The 22657-nt window shown below is 43.2% G+C and overlaps 1 pseudogene; it reads left to right on the plus strand.

The window, feature by feature from the left end:
• The first annotated feature begins 309 nt into the window (after nucleotides 1-309).
• LOC144457704 (uncharacterized) lies at nucleotides 310-18632 on the plus strand (annotated as a pseudogene).
• Nucleotides 18633-22657: the final 4025 nt, after the last annotated feature.

Below are 22657 nucleotides of genomic sequence, written 5' to 3' on the forward strand. Positions count from 1 at the left end.
AGAGCAGTATCCCAAAAACCTGGAGACAAGACAGCATCGAGGAAAAGAGGGTGATCAATAGTGTCAAAGGTTGCAGAGAGATCTGGGAGAATAAAGATCGAGAAATGGCCATTCCATTTGGCAATTGAGAAGAGATCATCAGTAACTTTGGAGAGAGCAATTTCAGTTGAATGATCCCAGCAGAAATCAAATTGTAAAGAGTTTAGAAGAGAGGGAGAGGAGAGGAAGTGAAGATACCTGTTATAAAAAACCTTTTCAAGGAATTTAGCCGCAAAAGAGAGGACAGATATTGGAAGGTGGCTATCGGGGATGAATGACTCAACCGAATTTTTTGAGGATGAGGAGATAGGAGTATGGGTATGTGTGTAGGGAGTAGGAAAGCATCTAGTAGATAAGGAGACATTGAAAATCAGTGAGAATTGGGATAATAGAAAGCACCATTTGCTGGAGAAGAGGGGATGGAATGGAATCACTTGTGTATGTAGAGAGGTTTGCCTTGGGAAGAAGAAAGTTCACCTCTTCATGTGAGATGGGGGTGAAGAAGGAGATTGTAGCAGAAGGCAATTGAATAATGTAATATAAGGAACAGAGAAGAAGAAGGAGCTCTGTGAATGGCCTTAGTTTTTTCAATGAAATACAAGGCAAGGTTTTCAGTTGAGAGGGTAGGAAGAAGGGGTGCTATGAGAGGTTTGAGGAGGGATGAAAAAGTTTGGAAAAGCCAATGTGGTAAGCAGGATAATAAATTAATTAGGAAGGTACAGAAGGATTGCCTTGCCATAGTGAAGGTCCAGTTGAGATTATGTAACATAAACTTGTAGTGGACCCAATCAGAGTGATTTCCCACTTTCTTCCAACTTCATTCAGTAGCGAGTAGGAAGGAAGACAGCAGATGGTGGATGTAATTTAAGGCTGAGGTTTAGTAGAGTGTGGTCTTCTGTAGGCTGAAAGGGCAAAGGACTTGTGAAAAGAGGACAGTTTAAAGTTGAACTGGTTCATTAGGGGTTCAAGAAGGGGAAGGGGAAAGAGTGTAGCCAGTGCAAGGGTGATCATAGCCTGGGAAAGAATTGAGGGATCATGGTGAGGATGAAGAACATGGTTCAAAGTTGCAAGTTAGAGGGAGAGGTTGAATGACAAAATATTATAATCAGATAAAGGAAATTCTGAATTCATGAATGTGACTGTGCAACATTTGTGGGTGATAGCAAAATCCAAGGGTATGAGGATCTCTGTGAAGCTGAGGTGGGAGTAGATAATGGGAAATGAGCAAATTGAAGAATTGAGAGGTTAGGATGTTTGAGGGAATATCCATATGTATGTTGAAATCCCCTAGTCTGAGGGTAGGAGTTAGGGAAGATAGACTGTTAGCTAAGCAATAGACTAATTGAGGAAAGGAATATCTCTGAGGTCTGCAGACAACACCTGCCAGAGTTTTGATTGGGTGTTAATATTTATTGAATGAATCTCAAAGGAGGAGAAGTTACTGAATAACAGTGTTAAAGGAAGAGCCTAGAAATGGCAATGGGGAACAAGGAGAAATCCACTTCCCCCGCAATAGTGAGTCTGGATGAATGAGCAAAAGTCTAACTAGTGTTGGGAAGGGTAGCCAGAGAAACTGCCTTTAGGAGGGAACCAGGTCTCAGTGAGTGCAAGAAGATGGAGCTATGAAGAAGCAAGAGGGTCTAAGATGGAATCTTCTTTCTGACCTATGGAGTAGGCATTCCAGAGAACACAAATCTAGAAAGGCCTGATAGCTCTAGAGTGGAAGTTTGGAGGAGGTTGGGTTGAGGGGGATGAGAATAAGAGATTGGTCAATGGAAGACAGAAATAGGGTTTGAACATTGGCAACTGGACATTCAGAATCACTGGGATGGGGTGGAAATATTGTTACTGTTGATGTTAATCACTGAGAAATGAGTTCAGGTAGGTTATCATTGTTTACAGAGGTTCCTTCCTTCCCTTCCTCCCTTCCTTCCTCTTTCCCTTCCTTCTTTCCTTCCTTCCTCCCTCTTTCCCCTCTTTCCTTCCTTCCTTTCCTTCCTCCCTCCTTTTTTCCTCCTTCCTTCCCTTCTTTCCTTCCTCCCTCCCTTTCTCCTTCCTTTCCTTTGTTCTTTCCTCCCTCCTATCCTTATTCCTTCCTCCCTCCTTCCATCCACCCTTCACTCCCTTCCTTATTTCCCTATTTTTCTTTCTTTCCTCCCTTCTTTCCTTTTAAAGTTAAAAACTCCTAACTTCTATGGCTTCCAGAAAGCAGCAGGGAAATGGAAATATTGTTTCTGCACATTTTGCAAATCAGGAACTAAACTTGCAGCAGAATGCTTGCCCATGCCCGTCCAGTCCCAAGAGTACCATCTTTATGTTGAGACACACTTCTGTAAGGAAGGAGGGAGGAGAAGGAAGCTCTAGCATCTCTAGCTCTTCAACCCAGATGGACATATGGATCAAAAGAAGGAATACTTGACAGGTAGAGATTCATGTATGGACTGGGCCTTTGGAGAAGGCTCTGGAGAAGAGGGCTCTTGGATTTAGGGTTTGTTTTTTTTCCTGTGCCCAGAAGTGACCCTCTCATCCTCTTCCCCCTGCCTCATTTACTCATCCTCTCACCATCAATGCCCAGTTCTTAAGGTATTCTGTCTTCCTTGTTGTTGACTGACATAAGGAAGAAACACTCAGTACATATCCTTTGCTCTTAGAAAGCAGCCATACTTTACAGCTGAGGAAACTGAGGCCTGAAAAAGTTGCTCAGGGTCACACAGGTGGTAAATAGCAGAGCTGAGATTGGAACCCAATCCCTCTGTCTCCAAATCCAGATCACTTTCTACTGTACCACACTGCCTCTGTAGGTCTCTTTGAGCTCAAAATACAATTGTTAATTCTAGTATTCCATATTTCCATAAGAGAATAGGTATATGTGTCTATATATAGTTTTGGGAGTCATAGAGTATGATCAAATGATAAGTTCGTAAGTATGTCCTGACCAGGAATGGCAAAGTTTAGGGAACAGGAACATAAAACTGCCCAGGCCTCCTGACTGGCTGTCAATGAGTCACTGGTAGTCAGGTTCCCCAAGCAGGCAACTGCTTACTGGCTGTCATTAAGATAGGTTCATGCCCTGGCTTATCTTTGGAGCCTCTCTAGCTCAGCAGAGACTGACAATATCCTTTGTATTAGGCAGAGATGACGCAGGGTTAGCAGGGCATGTACTGTGGGCTGCCCTCCCAGTAGTGGGAGTGAGGCGGCCCCCATGAAGTCATGCTCCATGGCCCAGTCACCCATATAACCAGTGACACCCATCTGTGACCAAGCTTGATTGTATGCAGGTCTGGAGCCTCAGAAGGCAAGAAAGCTGAGCAGCATACGTAGATGCTCAACTCCATGGCCTCGTTGTTACCCACTGACCACTTAGACTGGTGACCAGAGAGAGAGAGAGGGACCGCATCACTGCAGGTCCTGCTCCAACGTGGGGGATCTGGCAATGAAATGCCTAAAGTAGGAGATAGGTATGAAAGATAAAGTGTCAGATAAGAGCCTAAAGATCACCCCTGTCACTGCCCTGTTCAGAGCCCCAGTGGCTACTTACCACCTCTAGAATCTAATAGAAATAAATGCCTTTTGGCATTTAAAGCTTTTCACAAACTGGCTCAAAACTACTTTTCCAGCCCTATCAAGCATTGCTTTATAGCATTTTACTGTCCAGCCAGACCAGCCTTCTTGCTGTTGCTCACTTCTGATATCCCGCTCTCTTCAATGAGGGGTAGAGGGTTGGGCTAGAATATCAGGGGTGGGAACCTGCGGCCTTGAGGCCACACGTAGCCTCCCAGGTCCTTAAGTGGGGTCCTTTCACTGAATCCAAACTTCACAGAACAAATCCCCTTAATAAAAGGATTCTTTCTGTAAAACTTGGACTCGGTCAAAAGGCTGCACCCAAGGATCTAATGGCCTCAAGAACGAAGGTTCCCCACCCACCCTGGCAGATGACGATCTCTAATTCCTTTCCATCTGTTGTTTCTCTATCATTCATCTCCTACCCCCATGCCTTTGCACATGCTGTTCCTCATGCCAATGGTGCACTACCTCCTCACCTCTGCCACTCAGAATCCCTAGCTTCTTTTAAAGCTCAGTTCAAGCACTTTGTGGGAAGGGCTTTCTGATTCCCTCGCCTGCTTAGTGTCCCCTCTGCCTCCATTACCTTGTATTTATAGGATCATAGATTTAAAGCTGGAAGGGGTCATTAAATCCAATCACCTGTTTTACAGATGAAGAAACTGAGGCCAAGAGAGATTAAGTGATTTGCCTAGTTTTGCATAGGTATTAAGTGTCTAAGGAAGGATTTGAATTTAGGTTTTCTGGACTAGAAATGCAGGCCCCTATACACTATACCACAATGCTGCCCAAAGGCATCTGTATATATTTTGCATCTACTTTTTGAATCACTCCCTCCTCATCTCCTCCTGGTTTCCTTCAAGTCTCTGCTAAAATCTCACCTTCTGCAAGAAGACTTTTCCAGTCTCCCTTAATCCTGGTACCTTAACTATGAGATTCCCTCCAGCTTGTCCTTCTTATCCTTATCCAGCTTATCCTTATCCGTAACTTGTTTACACATAGTTGCTTTTGCCATGGCAAGAGTGCTGGGCCTGGAGTCAGGAAGACTCGAGTTCAAATTTGTCCTCTGATGCTCACCAGCTGTGTGACCCTGGGCAAGTTACTCAACCTCTGTTTGCCTCAGTTTTCTCATTGATAAAGTGGGGATAGTTAATAGTACCTGTCTCCCAGGGTGTTGTGGGAATCAAATGAGATAATATTTGGAAAGTGCTGTATAAATGCTAGTTTTTACTATTACCATTGTTTCTCCATTGGAATATGAGGTTCAGGAGTGCAGGGACTATGATTTGCCTTTCTTTGTATCCCCAGCATTTAGGACAATGCCTGGAGTCCAGCAGGCACTTAGTAGGTGCTTCTTGACTAGACTGCACCACCTGTACCTGTACATGTATTTTCCTCCTTACCGCATCGCATACACTCCTAGAAGACAGATACCATTTTGTTTTTACTTTATATTCCACCCCACCCCCTATACAAATATGCAAAACAATTACACAATGCCTGGCACATAGCAGATTGATTAAGAATATGCCTTGGTTCCTTTGTCTTATTTCATTCAGATGGATTGTTGTTGTTAGCATTACGGTCCAGAGTACTGGTGTTTGGCTGTTTTCCTTTCTGTCCAGATAACTAACGATTAGCTCATTCCATCCAGTGAATTAGTGATAATGACCATTTACTAAAAGCCAGCTTGGAGTCAGGACACTTTGGCTTATGTTCTGGTTCTTCCACTTACAAACTCTGTGACCTTGGACATGTTGCTTTGCCTGAGCCTCAGTTTCCTCATCTGTCAAATGGGGATGCTAACAATATTTATCCTCGTTGCTGTTGCGGTGAAGTTTTAAAATGTTATAGGAATGTGAGCTATTGTGAGGCAATCCCTTCCTGTTCTAATGTTCTTCCATTCTTCTGGTTAGTTTAGAACCTACAGTTATTCAACTGCTTTCCCAGGTCACTGAGACTCAGGGCACAGCAGGAGAGGAGAAGGGGCGGGGCCAGCCTAACCACTTCTGACTCATGGCTCGGACTCCCTCCAAAGAGAAAGTACCAGATTACAAAAGAGAAGTTTAAAAACAGGAGTTTTCCCTGGCCTACTCTCCCCTCCGCCTGTGACTGCCTGGGTTTGGGATTGTACATTTTCTGATTCTCTTGGGGACCTTACCAGGCACCCCTTGAACTTCCTGGGATTGGGTTGTTTTGTTTTGAATTGTATTTTTTGGCCACATGAACGCCTTGCTCCTGCTGGCCAGGCCCAGCACAGCTGCTGTCTGGTTGCCAGGGCTCAGGGCCAGAAGGAATTTTCCACCTGCCTGTCTCTGCTGTCCCCTCAAAGCCTGCTCAACATCTGCAGGTTCACTCAGGCATGTCGACCAGAGTGTTCCATCCTGCCCCCTCCTGGGCCCAGGTCCCTCCCAGAGCACCTCTTATCTAAGAATCTCAAAGCAACTTTAATCATAGTCACTGTACTTTGGGTGGGAAGGGACCACATTTACTAGATAACAGGAGAAAAGGGAAGAACCTCTCAGATCATCTCACCTATGCCTTCTTAACCCTATTTTTGTGTCCTGGGCCCCTTTGGTAGTCTGATGAAACCTATGGACCCTTTCTCAGAATAATGTTCTGAAATGCCAAAAATCAAATATAGGAGACTACAAAAAAAATAAATTATACCAAAATAAAGTTATCAGTATTAAAAAAGAAAAACAAGTTCATGGATCCTAGGTTAATAATCCATTCTATTCCTCAGTAGTTAAATTGATCAAAGGATATGAAAAACATCTTTCAAAAGGACTGCAAACTGAAAAAGAAACTATGTGAATTTTCTAAATAACTAATAATAGGAGCAATAAAAGTCAAAACAACCTCACACTTCGAAAGTTGTCCAAAGTGATAAAAGATAGGAATGGTCAATGTTAAGGGGGTTGTGGGAAGATCGGCACTCCAATGCATTGTTGGTGAGCTTCGAATTAGTCCAATCACTTTGGAAAACAGTTTTGAGTTATACAAATAAAGTGACTAAAATGCCCAGACCCTTTGATCCAGAGATTCCACTGCTGGGTATGTAATCCGAAGAGGTCGTTGATATAAAGAAAGTTCTCATATCCTGTATACAGTTTGTTTGTACATATTTGCTTGCTTATTATCTCCCCCATTGGAGTGTGAGCTTCTAAGGGCTGTGCCTTTTGACACTTTGTATCCCTAGGGTATAGCACGGTGCCTGACACTTAGTAGGCACCTAATAAATGTGTATTAACTGTCTGACTCAGAGACATCGACATTATTTATAGCAACACTTTTGGTAGCAGCAAAGAACTGGAAACAAAATAGAAGGCCATTCATTGGGGAACGAGTGAAGAAATTGTGGCATGCGAATGGAATGGAATATTACTGTGCTGTAAAAAATGATGAAAATGATGAATACAGAGAAACATGGAAAGAAGAACTGTGGAACTGATATAGGGTGAAGTAATCAAAGCCAAGAAAACAATATACACAATGACTTCAGCAATGTAAATGGAAAGAACAAGGGACAACCACAAAGCAATGAAAGTGACTCTTGCAAAATTTAAAAGAATAAGCAGACTCCCAGAAGAAGAGATATGAGAAAATACCTCCCACAGTCTTCCTCTTGTAGAGGCGGGAGGTCCATGGGGGGGAGGGGGAGGGAAGGGGACACATTATATATTATATATATATTCAGATATATATTATATATTCTCATATTTTTTTCCCAGTGTATTGTTCAGATTTGCTGATTATTTTTCCTATTTGTCTTTGGTGGGGGGAAGTTGTTATAAGGAATGGAGAAGAAAATTTAGGAAATGTAAAACAAAAATATCAATACAATTAAAAAGAAAAGAACCCAATCTAGCCCAACCCCCTCATTTACTATATCTGTGATCTTGAGCAGATTATTTAACCTATCTAGTCCTCAGTTTCTTCATCTGTAAAATGAAGGGGACAGGGATTAGAAAAATTTTATTATTATAAATTTAATTAATTTAAAAATTCAATTCACAAAGATTTATTAAGTGCCTTCTACGTACAAGGCACATAGTATGGGAGGCATGGGGCATAGTGGTTACAGAATTGGCCTGGAAGCTAAGAATACCTGGGTTCAAGTCTGGTTTTTGACACATACTACTATTTATACCCTGGAAAGTCATTTCAACTCTTGGTATTCTCAGCCAATTTTTAAAACTTGTTGCAAAGAAGATGATGGCAACACCGTGTTGGCAGAGGGAGTTTTCTCACTGAGCAGTCCCCTATGCCAACAAAATCACATCCCAGGATCTAGCCCCTTATTGTTGTTTAGTTACATCTGACTCTTTATGACCCCATTGGGGATTTTCTTGGCCGAGGTACTGAAGAGGTTTGCCATTTCCTTCTCCAGCTCATTTTACAGATGAGGAAACTGAGGCAAACAGGGTGAAGTGACTTTCCCAGGGTCACACAGCTAGTCTCTCTGAGGCCAGATTTTAACTCAGGAAGATGAGTCTTCCTGACTGCAGGCCTGGTACTTTATCCACTTCCCCACCTAGCTTCTGGTCCAGTCCCTTCCCCTACACAAAGACAAAAACAAAACAGGTTCTGCCCTCAAAATGTTTTCATTCTTACATTTAAATAAGTACAAGAAAATATAAAAAAGGAGAGACTTTACAGGCTGTGGCAGCTTGGGGGGTCAGGGAAGGCTGCATTGGAAAGGTGCCCCCTAGGCTGAGTGAGCCCTGAAGGAAGATGAGGATTCCCAGGGAGGGCACTGCAGGAGCGGGGCACAGTTAGAGATGGATGGAATGTTGAGTTTGGGAAATGTTGGTAGTAGTCCATATTAGTAAAAACATCAAGCATGTGATGGGGAGTCCTAAGATACGGGGCCCAGAAAAGGTTGGGGGTTAAGGGGATCTGGCTAGCGTCTACTGTCTCAGTGTGACCGCTATATTCTGTGTATACTCAGAACTGTGTCTTCTGAAGACCTTCCTATTCTTCTACAGTGGCTCCAAACCAAGTGAGATGTTGATGAATTCATTAATGATAATAATGATATCATATTGAAAAACACCATGGAAGATTTGGGAGTTGCTTATCCCAAGAAATCATGCTTTCCTTGGAGCAAGTAGCCAAATATATAAAGCAGCAGCTAAAGGCTATAATTCACAATGATGATGACTTTTCTGAATCATTGTATGAGAAAGAAAAAATGAGTAGAAACTATTGTGTGGCATGTGGATCACACCAGACTGCACCTTTAGGATTCATTCCTCATTCCTTCTCACCTGTGGAAATGAAGTTTCTTTATCAGCACGTGCTTGGGGATCTGTTGTGAAAGGTCTTGGTTGATATTGGTTCCCTCTGGCTCAGTGCAGGGGTCTGCTCAGTGCCAGGCCTGCAGTGAGGAAGATGTGTCTCCCTGAGTTCCAATCCCTGGCCTCAGACATTTACTAGCTATATGACCCTGGGCAAGTCATTTAACCCTGATTACCTCATTTCCTCACCTATAAAATCAGCTGGAGAAGGAAATGGCTTGCCACTCTGGTATCTGTGCCAAGAAAACCCCAAATGGGGTCATGAAGGGTTAGGTTTTGGTGGACTATTTTCATAGTTCAGCACTGCAGCTACATGCCATGGAAATGAAGCAAGGGTTTACCAGCTGCAAGAAATGATCATTGCAAAATACAAGTCTACTAACAGAATAAAGGTGCATCATGCAGATACATGCACTCAAATCTCACTTCCGCAAAATCTTGATCTTGTTATACCAAAGTATGTCTTTGAATATTTTTCTTGACAGATCAGAACAGGTCAGAGCCTGGGAATCAATCAGCCATAATATAAGGGGAAAAGGAACCTTATTACTAACAGTCTCAAATCTCTTTCAGATCTCAGATCTACAGATGGCTATACATCTAAAGCAGTAGATTAGGGAAGTACAGTTGAACTATGGTGTATCCACGAAAAAAAAAAAGACACTGATAGAGAATCACTTGAAAGTTTCATTTGCAAAAGATCCTTTAGAATGAAGATTTACTTAGTCTGTAATATTTTTAATATATGTGATAATTTAATTAAAATATTTATTTCCAACATCTTACAAAAAGAGAGAGAACAAGGCAGTGACAAAGTTGGACTGTGGGGGCAGCCAGGTGGAACAGTGGATAGAGCACCAGCCCTGAAGTCAGGAGGACCTGAGTTCAAATCCAGCCTCAGACCAAACACTTGACACTTACTAGCTGTGTGACCCTGGGCAAGTCATGTAACCCCAATTGCCTAAAAAAAAAAAGTTGGACTGTGTTCCTGTGTTTCCACTCCTCTGCATCACTTTGAAGTTCTATCTCTTGGTATTCTCCATATTGGTTATTTCTTATGGGGCAACAATATCCTATATCACAATTTGCTCCTCCTGAGTGTTGGGTCACAGGACATGTTAATTGTTTCCAGATTTTTGCTTACAAGAAGATTTTTGAAAGTACTATTTTAGTGCTGACATAATGAATCGAAAGGTAAGAGCAACTTTATAGGTGGACTAGACACTCTCCAAGGCTCTTCCCAGATTGAAATTCCTTGATATCAAATTAGATGGCTTGCCCAAGGTCTCACAACTAGTTAGTAACTCTTGCCACCTTCTGGATGAGAGGCCTAACTCTAGTGGTTAAAGACAGGGCAACTAGGATACCTGAAGCTTATCTAAAGTCATAAAAGGATTTTAAAGTCATAAGAGGGAGTAGAAGTACTCCCTCTTCTGGTCCCAGTCTCCCAAACAACTTCCTTTGCTATTACCAGACACCCTGCCAAAGAAATCTCCAGATCCTAGAACATTAGAGCTGGAAGGGACCCTGGAGACCACCTTATTCAACCCCCTAATTTTACAGATGGGGAAACTAAGACCCAGAGAGGTTAATGATTCACTTAATATCATACAGCTGGTTGGTGCCTGAGATAGAACGGCAAAAGAGAGAAAAGGGACCTTCCTAGCTCCCAGCCTCACTACCATACCACCACCGCCTTATGAGAGTTCTGATGCCCACCCTCCTCTGCTAAACCTTAAGCTGTCTATCTCCCCTCCTCATCCAGGGCATGGAGGGTCAGTCTGAGGTAGGACTCGTCCTCTTTTAAATGATAAACAAACCACTGTGGCAATATCACCACCCCCTTCCTCTCTGTTCAGGCCACCACCCCACCCCTTACCTACACTGACTGAATTCTTAGCTGTAAGGCTGGAGCTGAGGGGAGAGGAAGGGCTCTATCTCAGAGCTACTAGTGAATGACAATATTGGGGAAGAATGAAAGATTAGAAACAGAAACAACTGAAGCCTTAAGAAATCAGCAGGAGATCAGGAGGCTGAAACTTGGACCTAGAGAGACTGGAGAGGTCTCCCTGCCTGGGGGCAGGAGGTCTGATGGACCTCCCTCCAGTGCTGGGTTTGAGGGAGCAGAGAAGTTTACACCTAGTGCCTTGGATGTGTTTTTGCTTCTTCTGTTACCTCTGTCCTCTGAAGCCAGCGTCCCTAACCCTCTCTGGCTGCTGACTCCCACATTTCTGCCCTTGGCATTAAGCTCATCCTCTCGGTACCTCTAGTGCCTACATCTCAGTGTCCATAGTGGGCCCCCCTCTCTTCAGGGCTCCATCTTATTCATTTGACTGCCAGTAGCATGACCTGGGTGCACCTGCTCTCAAGTGTAAACACCTAAGAAAGGCTTGAGGGCTCAGGAGGGTGGGGGACGGGGGCCTGAAACTCCTTACCCACAACTGAAATGAGTCACAGTCTCAGTCAGCTGGCCAGCTGCTGCCTGGGTACTTGGGCAGGGGGCCCTACCTGAGCCCTGAGGGGGCCCAGGGTGGAGCGGAGTGGGGAGGAAGAGTGGGGAGGGGACAGACAGGAGATCCTTGTGGAAAGGAATGAAAGGCTTTCTCCCATATGCCCTCAGGGGTAAATCATAGACTGTTAGCTATTAGAAGTAGAAAACTTTATAAATCATCCTAATTTCACAAGCATAATTTTGGAGACACTGAGTCCCTAAAAGGTTAAGTAGCTTAGAGCCATGTAGCTAGCAACATGCCTTAGTGGATAGAGTGTTGGTATAGTACTAAGGAAGTCTTGGGTTTGAATATCTTCTGTTACACTGATATGTGACTAAGAAACACACCTCTGAATCTCAAATTCCTGTCCGTAAAATCAAGATAATAATACCTACAGTACTTGTGCTAGGTGTCTCAGTGGATAGAGGGCTGAGCCTGGAGTCAGGAAAACCTGAGTTCAAATCCAACCTCTGACACTTATTAGCTGTATGATGCTGGGCAAGTCACTTAACCCATTTGCCTCAGTTTCTTCATGTGTAAAATGGAGATAATAATAATAGCACCTACCTCCCAGGATTGTGAAGGTCAAATGAGATAATATTTGTAAAGCACTTAGTATAGTACCCAACACATAGTAGGCACTATAGAAATGTTAACTATTATTATTATTATTATTATTATTATTATTACTCAAATGTTTGTAGTGAGGTTCAAATGAAATATGTCAGATGTTTTTCAAAATACTGTATAAATGTCAACTATTATAATAGTGGGGTCAGGATGAGAACTTCAGTTATAAGACTTCTAAACTGATCATTAATCTAGAGCTGGAAAGGACCTCAGAGGCCACCCATGTCCAACTCCCTAATTTTATGAATGGGGAAACTGAGGCTTGGAGAGGTAAAGTACCAAGTCACGCCCATGGTGAAATAGCTATCTAGCGCCCATATCTAAAGTTCTTTCCACTAGACCACATGGGCACAAGGCCTCCCAGGAAAAGACTCCAAATAAAGGGTTTAATACCAAACTTTAATACCAAGAGGCTCCAGGGGGGTGGTTTTCAAAACCTGGACCTCCGTGGAGGAAAGGCCAGAAACTGACACACTTTGCTCCACTTTATAATTTAGTCCAGCTGCTTGTGACACCATCAGGTTTCACCACTCCCCAAACTGCTCTGTCTTCTGACATCATGAGACTCCTTCACTTTGAGGTAAGAGGCTGACCCACCCTCTTGGGGATCCGACCTTGGTTGGATTCCTGAAGCAATACAGGAAGGTGACGACTCTCAGCATTTCAATATTTCAAAAGAGTCATGACTTCACTGGAGTTAACACACCTCCACAGCACAGGTCACACCCCCTCCACACCTAACTGACTCCTCTCCTCCTGTGGTCAGTTTTCAGGAGATTCATTTGAATTCAATTCAGCGACAACTACAAGTCTCTGTGTCAGGCTTAGGGAGCTAGCAGCAGAAAACAGAAAGGCCCTCAAGAAGCTCACGCTCTCCTGGCAAGATATAGTTCCTACACTGAGGTGGTGCTTGGAAGGAAGTTAGAGGAAAATCCAAGACAGGAGGAGAGCAGAAGGAATTCCAGGCTGTAGGAACCACTTACTGATCCTTTGTTAAAAAACACCCTATCCATCACTGGCTCAGTACTCTGTCAGGGCTTGTACTTCCCGTGGCCTTAGAGAACCCAGGGTCATCTGCTGGGGTGTGTGGGAGTCAGATAAAAACTTTGGTGGAGAACACTATCCCCACCCGCATTCCCAGAAAAAAAGGAATTAAAATTCTCCCCAAACCCTCTCCTCTGTGGTCACTGGAGTAATAGAATAACTGACTCTTCTTCTCTACTCCCATATGTGGCCATCATCCTAGTTCACACCTTTATCACTCTCAGCCGGACTAGTCTTTTAATTGATTTGCCTGCCTGTCGTCTCTTCCTCCCACCTCCCACCCCTCTGATCCTGGACACTCTTGATACAGCTGCCAAAGTGATTTTCCTATGTTATTTTCCAGCTCACTCATCTCCTATGGCTCCCTATTACCCCGGGAATCAAATAAAAACTCATTTAAGGTTCTTTATAACCTGATTCCAATCTTACTCTGCACGATTATTCTTCATGTAGGCCAGCCAAGCTAGCTTTCTTGCTGTTCATGGAACTGTATCTCCCAGTCTTGACATAGGCTGACTGTCCCCCAGGCCTGCAAAGGCACTCTCCCAACCCCCCACCTCTGTCTTATCGCCAGCTTGAGGACCTTGCTGATCTCGGCTGCTATGGTCTCAGATTACTTGTTATGTACTTTTTTATGGAGGAATTGACTTCTCTGATAGAATTCGAATCAGGATTGTTTCAAGGGCTTTTTTGGCCTCTCCAGCATTTCTGTACCCAGTAATTAGGGATAGAGAAGGAAGCTGTGATTTCCCTGGGATAGGAAACTCTGTCTATGAAGGTAAGACTTTTTCCTCTGAAATTTAGGCTCAGATTGTCACCACTAAGAGGTTCAGAGACTTGAACAGGGTCATACAGCCAGTATATAAACCCAGGTCTTGGCTTCAAGGCCAACTCTCTATTTGCTGTGGTGTATTACTTGGCACATAGTAGGCATTTTATTTGCTATGGTGCCTTAACTGGCATACAGTAGGCATCGAATTGCTGTGGTGCATTGCCTGGCACATAAGAGGCATTTAAGAAGTATCTGATTGACTGATTGCCTCCCCAGTATCTAGAGAAGGGTTAGTAATATAGCTCACAGAGAGAGGCAAATTATCTCTATCCAAGTCCTCTCCTCCTCATGACTCAAATCTGTCAATGATAGCTCTGTGCATTCGGCTCATTTAAATTTCACAACAGTGTTGAGGTAGATCATCCATTTTACAGATGAGAACGCTGACAAATGTTCCACAGCTAGAGAGCTTAGAGATTAACCCAGGGCTCTTGATGTCAATGGGCAGATGATGTCAATGCAAGGTGGCAAAGGGGATAGAGAGCCAGACCTGGAGTCAGGAACACATCTTTAGGAGTTCAAATCCAGACTCAGGCACTTACTAGCTGTGTGACCCTAGACAAGTCACTTCACACTGTTTGCTTCAGTTTCCTCATCTGTAAAATGGGCTGGAGAAGGAAATGGCAAACCACTCCAGCACCTTTGTCAAGAAAAGCCCAAATGGGGTTACAAAGAGTTGAACATGACTGAAACAAACAACACAAACCAATATTATTTTTATGGTCCTTTAAAACCAGCAAAGCACTTTACAAATATTATCTTTTTTGATCCTCACAATAACCTTGAGAAGTAGGTGCTGTTATTATTCCCATTTTACGGATGAGGAAACTGAAACTGAGAGCACTTTAGTGACTTTTCCAGAGTCACACAGCTAGTAAGTGTCTAGCAAGATTTGAACTCAGATCTTCCTGTCTTCAAGTCCAATGCTCTGTCTACTCCACCACTTACCCAGCTGCCTCACACCCAGTGAAGGCCATGGCCATTGTGTAAGCTAAACCCCAGAAGCCAGCAGAGCTCTCTGTACATAACAGCCACTTAACAAATATTTATTAAGCTGAATTTACTAACCTCACCCTCCAGACCTCCCAGGGTTGGGAGTGAAAAAGATTGAGAGTCTATTGCATGCTGGAGTCATTTCTTACCAATGAAAATTTTCCAAACTATCCCCACCCACTCTGATTTCTCCTAACATCCTATAGCATCTATCATCCTTACCCCACATTTTAACACTTCGTTGTACACACCCTTCTATTTTTTTTTTATTACTTCACATGGATCTCTTGCTGGAGACACAACCACCATTCAACCAAATACATGTTTGGTTGCTTTGAGATCTTTGAGATAAAAGTCCCAAATTAATTAATCTCAGGCATTAATTCCCTGTTCAGGAATACTTTCTATCTGAAGAATTCAACTGAGTCACGGCTTTCCTACGACCTCCAGAATAAGCAAGGAGAGGTTCTCTTTAGAGGCAAAGACTTTCTGGGAGTTTGTACCTGTGGCCAGGGCCACATGTATGTATCTGAGGAATATGTAGCATGGTATAGGTGCCCAATAATATCAGCTGAATGAATAAGTGAATGAGGAGCAGTGAGTACCAGGACCCAAACTAGGAGCTCAGTATATGCAACTCACCCCACCCAGCCCAGTTCCTGAGGAGACGACATAATGTGGTAGGAATCAGGACACCTGGCTTTGAGTACTGGATCTACTACTAACTGTATTACTGTCTAGCCATGCTATTTTGAACAAGTCTATGTCCATCCATCTCTGGGCCTCAGTTTCTTCATTTGTAAAATCAAAGAGTTGTATTATACTACTAGGTCCTTTGAGAGTCTTAACAGCCCGAGATGCCATGATTCCCATAAGAACACAAGGAGAAAATTCCTTCTCCAGGCTTTCCCTTCATCAACCTTGAACCCTGATGGACATAATTTATTCATCTCTTCTATTCTATTCCTGAGGCAACCTTAAATCCCATTTGAGGAAACTGAACCGCAAATGGAGGAGGGAATGTAGGTGGGACATGAGGAACCCAGGCAGGGAGTGTGTACCTGCTCAAAAGCCAATTGTTAAATGTTCAATGTGAGCATTTCTGTGCTACAAATCAGGGCTTGAGTTTTTTTTTTCTTTTGTTGATTGTCTGGGCTTAAGAAAGTGATGGAGAAAATAATACAGATTAAACTTAAAAGCCTACTGGGGATTTTTTTCTTCAGAGAGTTAGTTGGTTAACATTTACCAGCACATTCCTGATCCCAGGTGTCTTGTCCAGAACTTTCAGATGTCTCTAAAATATGTTCCTTTTCTAGATTGTTCTACTATTCACCCTCTAATAATCCTCCTCCACCATCCCTCCCACCCCCCAACCTTCACAAACTTCCTAATCAGTGGTGGGATTGGCTTCTCTTTCTTTTCTTTTTCTTTTTTTTGAGGCAATCAGAATTAAGTGACTTGCCCAGGGTCACACAGCTAGTAAGTGTCTGAGGCCAGGGATTGACTTCTCATAGACAAATCAGGGCTTGTCATAGACGTCTTTTTCTTAGTCACTGGGACCAATGAAAATTACTTTGTTGTTGTTGGAATAAGGCCCCCTCAAGGCAGCACCAATAGTCATTCTTCTCACACTCGGAAAGTCTACCTGATTGAACGGAGGTGAAGAGATGTCCAACAAGCAAAGTATTGACCCAGTACCATTTAGTAGAAAGAATATTGGATTTGAAGATAAAGGATTTAGGCAGCTAGGTGGCACCATAGTGGATAGAGTTCTGGGCTTGGAATCAGGGAGACTCATGAATTCAGATTTGGCCTCAGACATTTACTAGCTATATGACCCTGGGTAAGTCACTTAACCCTGCTTGCCTCAGTTTCCTCATCTATAAAATGAGCCGGAGAAGGAAATGGCAAAACACTCTAGTATCTTTGCCAAGAAAACCCCAAATGGGGTTACAAAAGAAGAGTTGGACATGACAAATGACTGAACATGTGACCCTGAGCAAGTCACTTACTCAGGCTGTCTGCCTCAGTTTCTTCAACTGTAAAATGAGGGTAACAGAACCTCCCTCCCAGGGTTTTTGTGAGTATCAAATGGGATACTATTTATAGGATTCTTGGCACACTGTAGGCACTTAATAAACACTTGTTCTCTTTAGATAGAAATCCAGGCTCTGTTGCTTATAACCAGTGTGACCCTGGACAAATTATTTAATGTCTCTGGACTTCAGTCTCACCCTCTAAAAAAAATACGAGGTTGACAATAAGGTCTGTCCTAAATCTATGAAGTGTTATAAACACACTTTTTTTTTTTAATTTTTTTTTCCATATGCTTTTGAGTTGAAAATTTTTCTCCCTTTTTCTCCCCCCCACCCTCCCCAAGACGGAGCACAATCTGACATAGGCTTTACATTTACATACCCATTAAACAGATTTTCACATTAGTGAAGTTGTAAGTAAAAATTATAACCAATAGGAGGAACCATCAGAAAGATGAAACAAAACTCAACAGAAGGTAAAAATAAGTGAGAGCGATCCAACTTCCATAGTTCTTTCTTTGGATGTGGACAGCATTTTCCATCCTGAGGCCTCTGGAGATGTCTTAGATCCTCATAATGCTGAGAAAGGTTCAGTTTAACATGCTTAGTCATTGCATAACGTTGCTGCTATTGTGTACAAAGTCCTCTTGGTTCTGCTCACTTCACTCAGCATCAGACCATATAAGTCTTCCCAGGTTTTTCTGAAGTCAGCCTGTTCATCATTTCTTATGGCACAATAGTATTCCATTCCATTCATATACCACAACTTGCTCAGCCAGTAACACACTCTCTTTCTCTCTGTTCATCTCATTTTCTGTTTAACTTTACCTTTCTCTCTCAGTCTCTCTGCTGGGACCTTCCCCACACCCTTACTAAGAAGCCTGGTCCGATAGGATGATGGATTGGGAAGGAGAGGAGTTGAGTTTGAAACCTAAGCTCTGCTACTTGCCACCTGTAGGACTTTGGGTCAGTAGCTTTATTTCTTTGGGCCTTAATGTCCTCATCTGTAAAACGGAAGGGATGGACCAGCTTTGTATCTATAAACTTACTACTCCTAGCTTCTGTTTCTGTTTCTTTGCCTTTCCCTCCAGCTGCCTTGCTTACTCTCTTATCGCCTGCCCCACCTATAATGGGACTAGGTTGTATGAACTTTGTGAGTGACCTCTGTGTTCTTGTAAATTATCCTGATTTTTGAGGGGATGAACTCCAACCCTGTCTTGCATTTCTTTGTTTTTCCCTTGGGGAAAGGGAAGAAAGTGAGGTGGAATAGGGGAGTGAGATAACAAATGATTACAGCATAACATGGGCTAAGTCCTAAAAATGAGTCATGCACCCTAGACGCTTCTTGACTGCTGAGGTAAGCCTCAGTTTAGAGACTGGACCAATGGAGTCACAACAAAGTGATGGTCTGGGCAATCTCAAAAGAGGCTTGGGGGAGATTCTGTTCCAGAAGATGCCATGCCTTGACAAGAAAGGAGGATGGTGATTGAGTCAGGCAGGGTCTAGAGAATAGCTTGGGAATTCTGAGGATCACCTGGCCTGAGAATAGGCTAATTCTTACATTGGCACTCCTAATTACCCTATTCTGCTACTTAATGTATTCTTTTACTTCTGTCTCTTAGGACTCTGGACCACCTTCAAAGCTCAGCTCGAACACGACCTCCTCCTCCTCCTTCAGAAAGCCCTTCCAGACACACCCTGATAGCTGGCAGTGCCCCCCACCCCCGCCATTACCGTGGATTTACTTGGGATATATTTTGTATATATTTATATGTATATGCATGTGTTTTTTCCTTTATAGAGTATAAACTTCTTGAGGGTAGATTTGTAGCATTTTTGTCTGTGTATCTTCAGTACCTAGCACAATGCCTGGAACCTAGTAGTAGTAGTAGTAGTAGTATAGTAGTAGTAGTAGTAGTAGTAGTAGTAGTAATGGTAACAGTAGCAGCAGCAGCAGTAATATTAGTTGCTGCGCTAATAGTAGTTATAGTAGTAGAAATTGTAGTAGTAATTGCTGTACTAGCAGTAGTTGCTATACTAGTAATAGTAGTTATTTCAGTAGTAATTGCTGTACTAGTGATAGTTGTAGTAGTAGTAGTTGCTATACTAGTAGTAGTTGTAGTAGTAGTAGCTAGCATTTATATAGTATTTAAGGTTTTCAAAGTGCTTTAACCTATACTCATAAAACATATAGAGTATATAACATAATGAGGCACTTAGGTGCCCCATGGCACCTAGACTCAGTGGATAGAGTGCTGGGCTTGGAATCAGGAAGACTCGTGAGTTCAAATTTGGCCTCAGACATTTACTAACTATATGACCCTGGACAAGTCACTTAACCCTTTTTGCCTCAGTTTCCTCATCTATAAGATGAGCTGGAGAGGAAATGGCAAACCACTCCAGTATCTTTGCCAAGAAAATTGCAAATGGGGTCACAACAAGTTGGACGTGACTGAAATGACTGAACGACAACGATAATAACTGATTTGATAGCGGGCATTTAATAAGCATTTATTGGTTAAAAGCCCACTCTTATGGTTTAGGATGGGGGAAGAGAAGGTAGGAACAAAGTGAAAATAGGAAGCAACGGCTCCTGTGTCACCCAAGCCAGCCTTAGCCAACATGGCAGCCAAAAAGCATTTATTGAGTGCTTACTATGAGCCAGTTATTGAAAGCAATAAAAACCAGCATTTATATAGCACTCTTAAGGTTCAAAAAACAGAACACGTTATCTTATTTGATTCTCACTACAACCCTAGGAGGTAGGTGCTATTATAATTCCTATTTTACAGATGAGGAAACTGAGACACAAAGCATTTAAGTGACTTGTTTAAAATTATATAACTAGTAGGTGTCTGGGACAGGATTTGAACTCAGGTCTAGTTCTGACTCTGAATCCTAGGGCTCTATCCACTTTGCCATCTAGTTGTACTATCTTTGTTTCAGTCTCTTCTGGAATAGGACTGAGGTTTTGGGTAAGAGCATCTAGTGATGGTAGCAATGGAAGGAAGAAAAAAGATCCTTGAAAATAGGAAGCCTAGCAAACCCAGGCGTCAAGGTACCTTGAGATGAGACATTGACCAGCACAGGTTGAGAAAGCAGTGGAAGGCAAAAGCCCTGGGACTCAATGTGGGTTTAACCTAATGAGTGGGAAAGCAAAGGTAGTTCATTGAACGGGGAAGGGTGGGGCTCAGTCTTTCGAAACATATTTATTTAGCTTCAGATTCTCTCGAAGAAGGTCATTTGACTTGAGCTTGAATCCCACCCTATTTATTATGTCAAAGTTCTCAATCTCATTTTCCTCATCTGTAAAATGGGATTTACAACACCTGTCTCAAAGGGTATGTATTAGAATCAAGTGAGACATCGTATGTAAAGCACTTTGTAGACCTTAAAGAACTTTATAAATGTTTGCTATCATTATTAATTATTATTGTTACCATCCATCCATCTCTCCATTTGCCATCACAATCATTACTGTGCTGTTCCTTGGCCTTTCTGTCATCCTGTCCCTTTAGTGAATCACTCTGCTTCTCCTCTCCCTCTGTCTGTCTCTCTTTGTCTCTCTCTCTCTGTCTCTCTCTCTCTCTCTCTCATTTTTTTTTCCATCTGTGAATCAACTATTCTCTTCAAGTGAAGTTGGTGTGAGCAGGTTTTCTTATCTCTACTCTTAAGATCAGTTATTCATGCAGGTCAAAGAAAGAAAGGAGAGGCTGGGGACAGCCTTTGCTGTCTTCTCCAGATCTAGGCTCCTCTATTAGTCAATCCTCACTGGCCTGGGGCCAAGCAGTGCCTCCATTTTGCTGTTCCCTGTGTCCCTCCAGCCCCAGAGCTCCCCCAGCCCTAGCTGGGTCTGGCTAGGCCCGGTTCCCACCCTCGACAGCCTCAGCCAGTGCAGGCAGGATGAGATTGGGAACATCTCCAGCAGCCCCCAACAGCTCCCCCCACTCCCCAAGCCCTGCCCAGTCTCAGTTTCACTCTTCTCTGAGGCAGGACTGCGATTCTGGGCAGGGGCTGCCAAAATCAACACAGCAAGTCTCTGTGGGCAGGAACAGGTTTGCCACCTGCAGGCCTGGTTTCCAGCCCCACATGCCTTGGTCTCTACTTCTCCTGGGGTCAGCTGGAGTTTCTTTTTCTCCAGGGCCCCAAGGTTCCTTTGTCCATCCCCATCCTTCCATCTGGTAACTGATTGTCATGCCTGAGAGGCCTATCGTCCGTCACCCTCTCTCCATGTACACCCCAGAATACTATCCAGATGGGCCTTAGCTTGCTCCCAGGAATAATATGGGGGTCCAAATCTGACCCCCACCCCTCCCACCCCACACCCTCCATTTCTGGATGAGTTCCCAGATTCTTTCAGGACTAAGTCCCAAATTGTCTATCTTATGGCTGACAGAGTGTGCTCATAGAAAGGTGAAACAAACGTGGGTGAACTCCGAACCACGGCCCCCAGAACAGAGAATTCACATAAATGGGCAATGGGCCTTCAGAAAGCCCAGATTTGACTGGCAAACATGTTGGCATGGGATAGAGGAGAATAATTCCCACTACAGCACATTGTCTCCACCTTTGCCTTCACAAGGGACAGGCTAGTGGCCCCACTCCATCAGCCTGATTTGCTTTGCAAAATCATTTGCAAAATGTGAGGTTAACTTCCCCCCAACCCTCCTCACCTCCCCCCATCTAGAGTGGTGGCCTTAGGCTCTCCAGAGCTTCATTCTGGGGTACATATGGCTAGTATGGTCTAGGTGAGATGTGAAAATGTCCTACTCTGTACTGTGCAGGGGGAACTCTAGAGTCCCCTAATATAACACGGCTTGACATTATTTTAAAAAAATTCTTCACATCAAAAGTAAGATTATCTAACATTAAAAATGAGTGTATTTATAATGTCATAATAAGGTAGTCTTCATTGCACCCCAGTGATAGGTGGCTTCCCACCTTGTCTTTTCCTAGGGTTGCCTCTGATCTGGATCAACGGATCTTCTACAAATCCTGCCCTCCCCACCCTGTTCCTTGGTCAATACCTCCAAATATTCTCTGAAATGGCCCCTCCCAAATCCCCATAAGTGTCCTGACCTGCTATATGAATCTGTTTTTTTAACTTGTTACCTTTTATAACTGTATTTTAATATACAGTTCATTTACTGTTACAATAGCAAGCTTTTAAACTTTTTATTTATTTGTTTTTGGTGAGGCAGTTGGGGTTAAGTGACTTGCCCAGGGTCACACAGCTGGTAAGTGTCAAGTATCTGAGGCTGGATTTGAACTCAGGTCCTCCTGACTCCAAGGCCAGAGCTCTATCCACTGTGCCACCTAGCTGCCCCCTAACTTCTTAATTTTGATGATTATTTAAATAGAATTGGTTTTCTTTGTATTTCTAGGTATTTTTTTAATGTATCTAAAACCATTCATCTGAGCAGGGGTCCAGAAATTTAACTAGATTGTCACAGGAGTCTGTGACCAAAACAGTTTAAGAACCTTTGCTTACACCTTGAATTCGTCCCAGAACCCCCCTGTTGTCTGTGTGTTCAGTCTCAGGGCAGTTGGGTTGCCTAGGTAGTCCTCTGGAGAGGACTCAGACCGGGAGGTGGCCTTACAATTCCTACGGGCACAGATGGGCAATCTGAGCTAGGGATGACTGGACAGAGGGCTAGTGGGGCCCATGCCTGATACCCCATACTCTTGAAAGCTGAGGTTACAATGGCTGGGAGCCCCTCATAGTGC

The sequence above is a fragment of the Phascolarctos cinereus genome, unplaced genomic scaffold, assembly GCF_003287225.1.
Source record: "Phascolarctos cinereus isolate Bilbo 61053 unplaced genomic scaffold, phaCin_HiC Scaffold_5;HRSCAF=322, whole genome shotgun sequence".
NCBI classification, from domain to species: Eukaryota; Metazoa; Chordata; class Mammalia; order Diprotodontia; family Phascolarctidae; genus Phascolarctos; species Phascolarctos cinereus.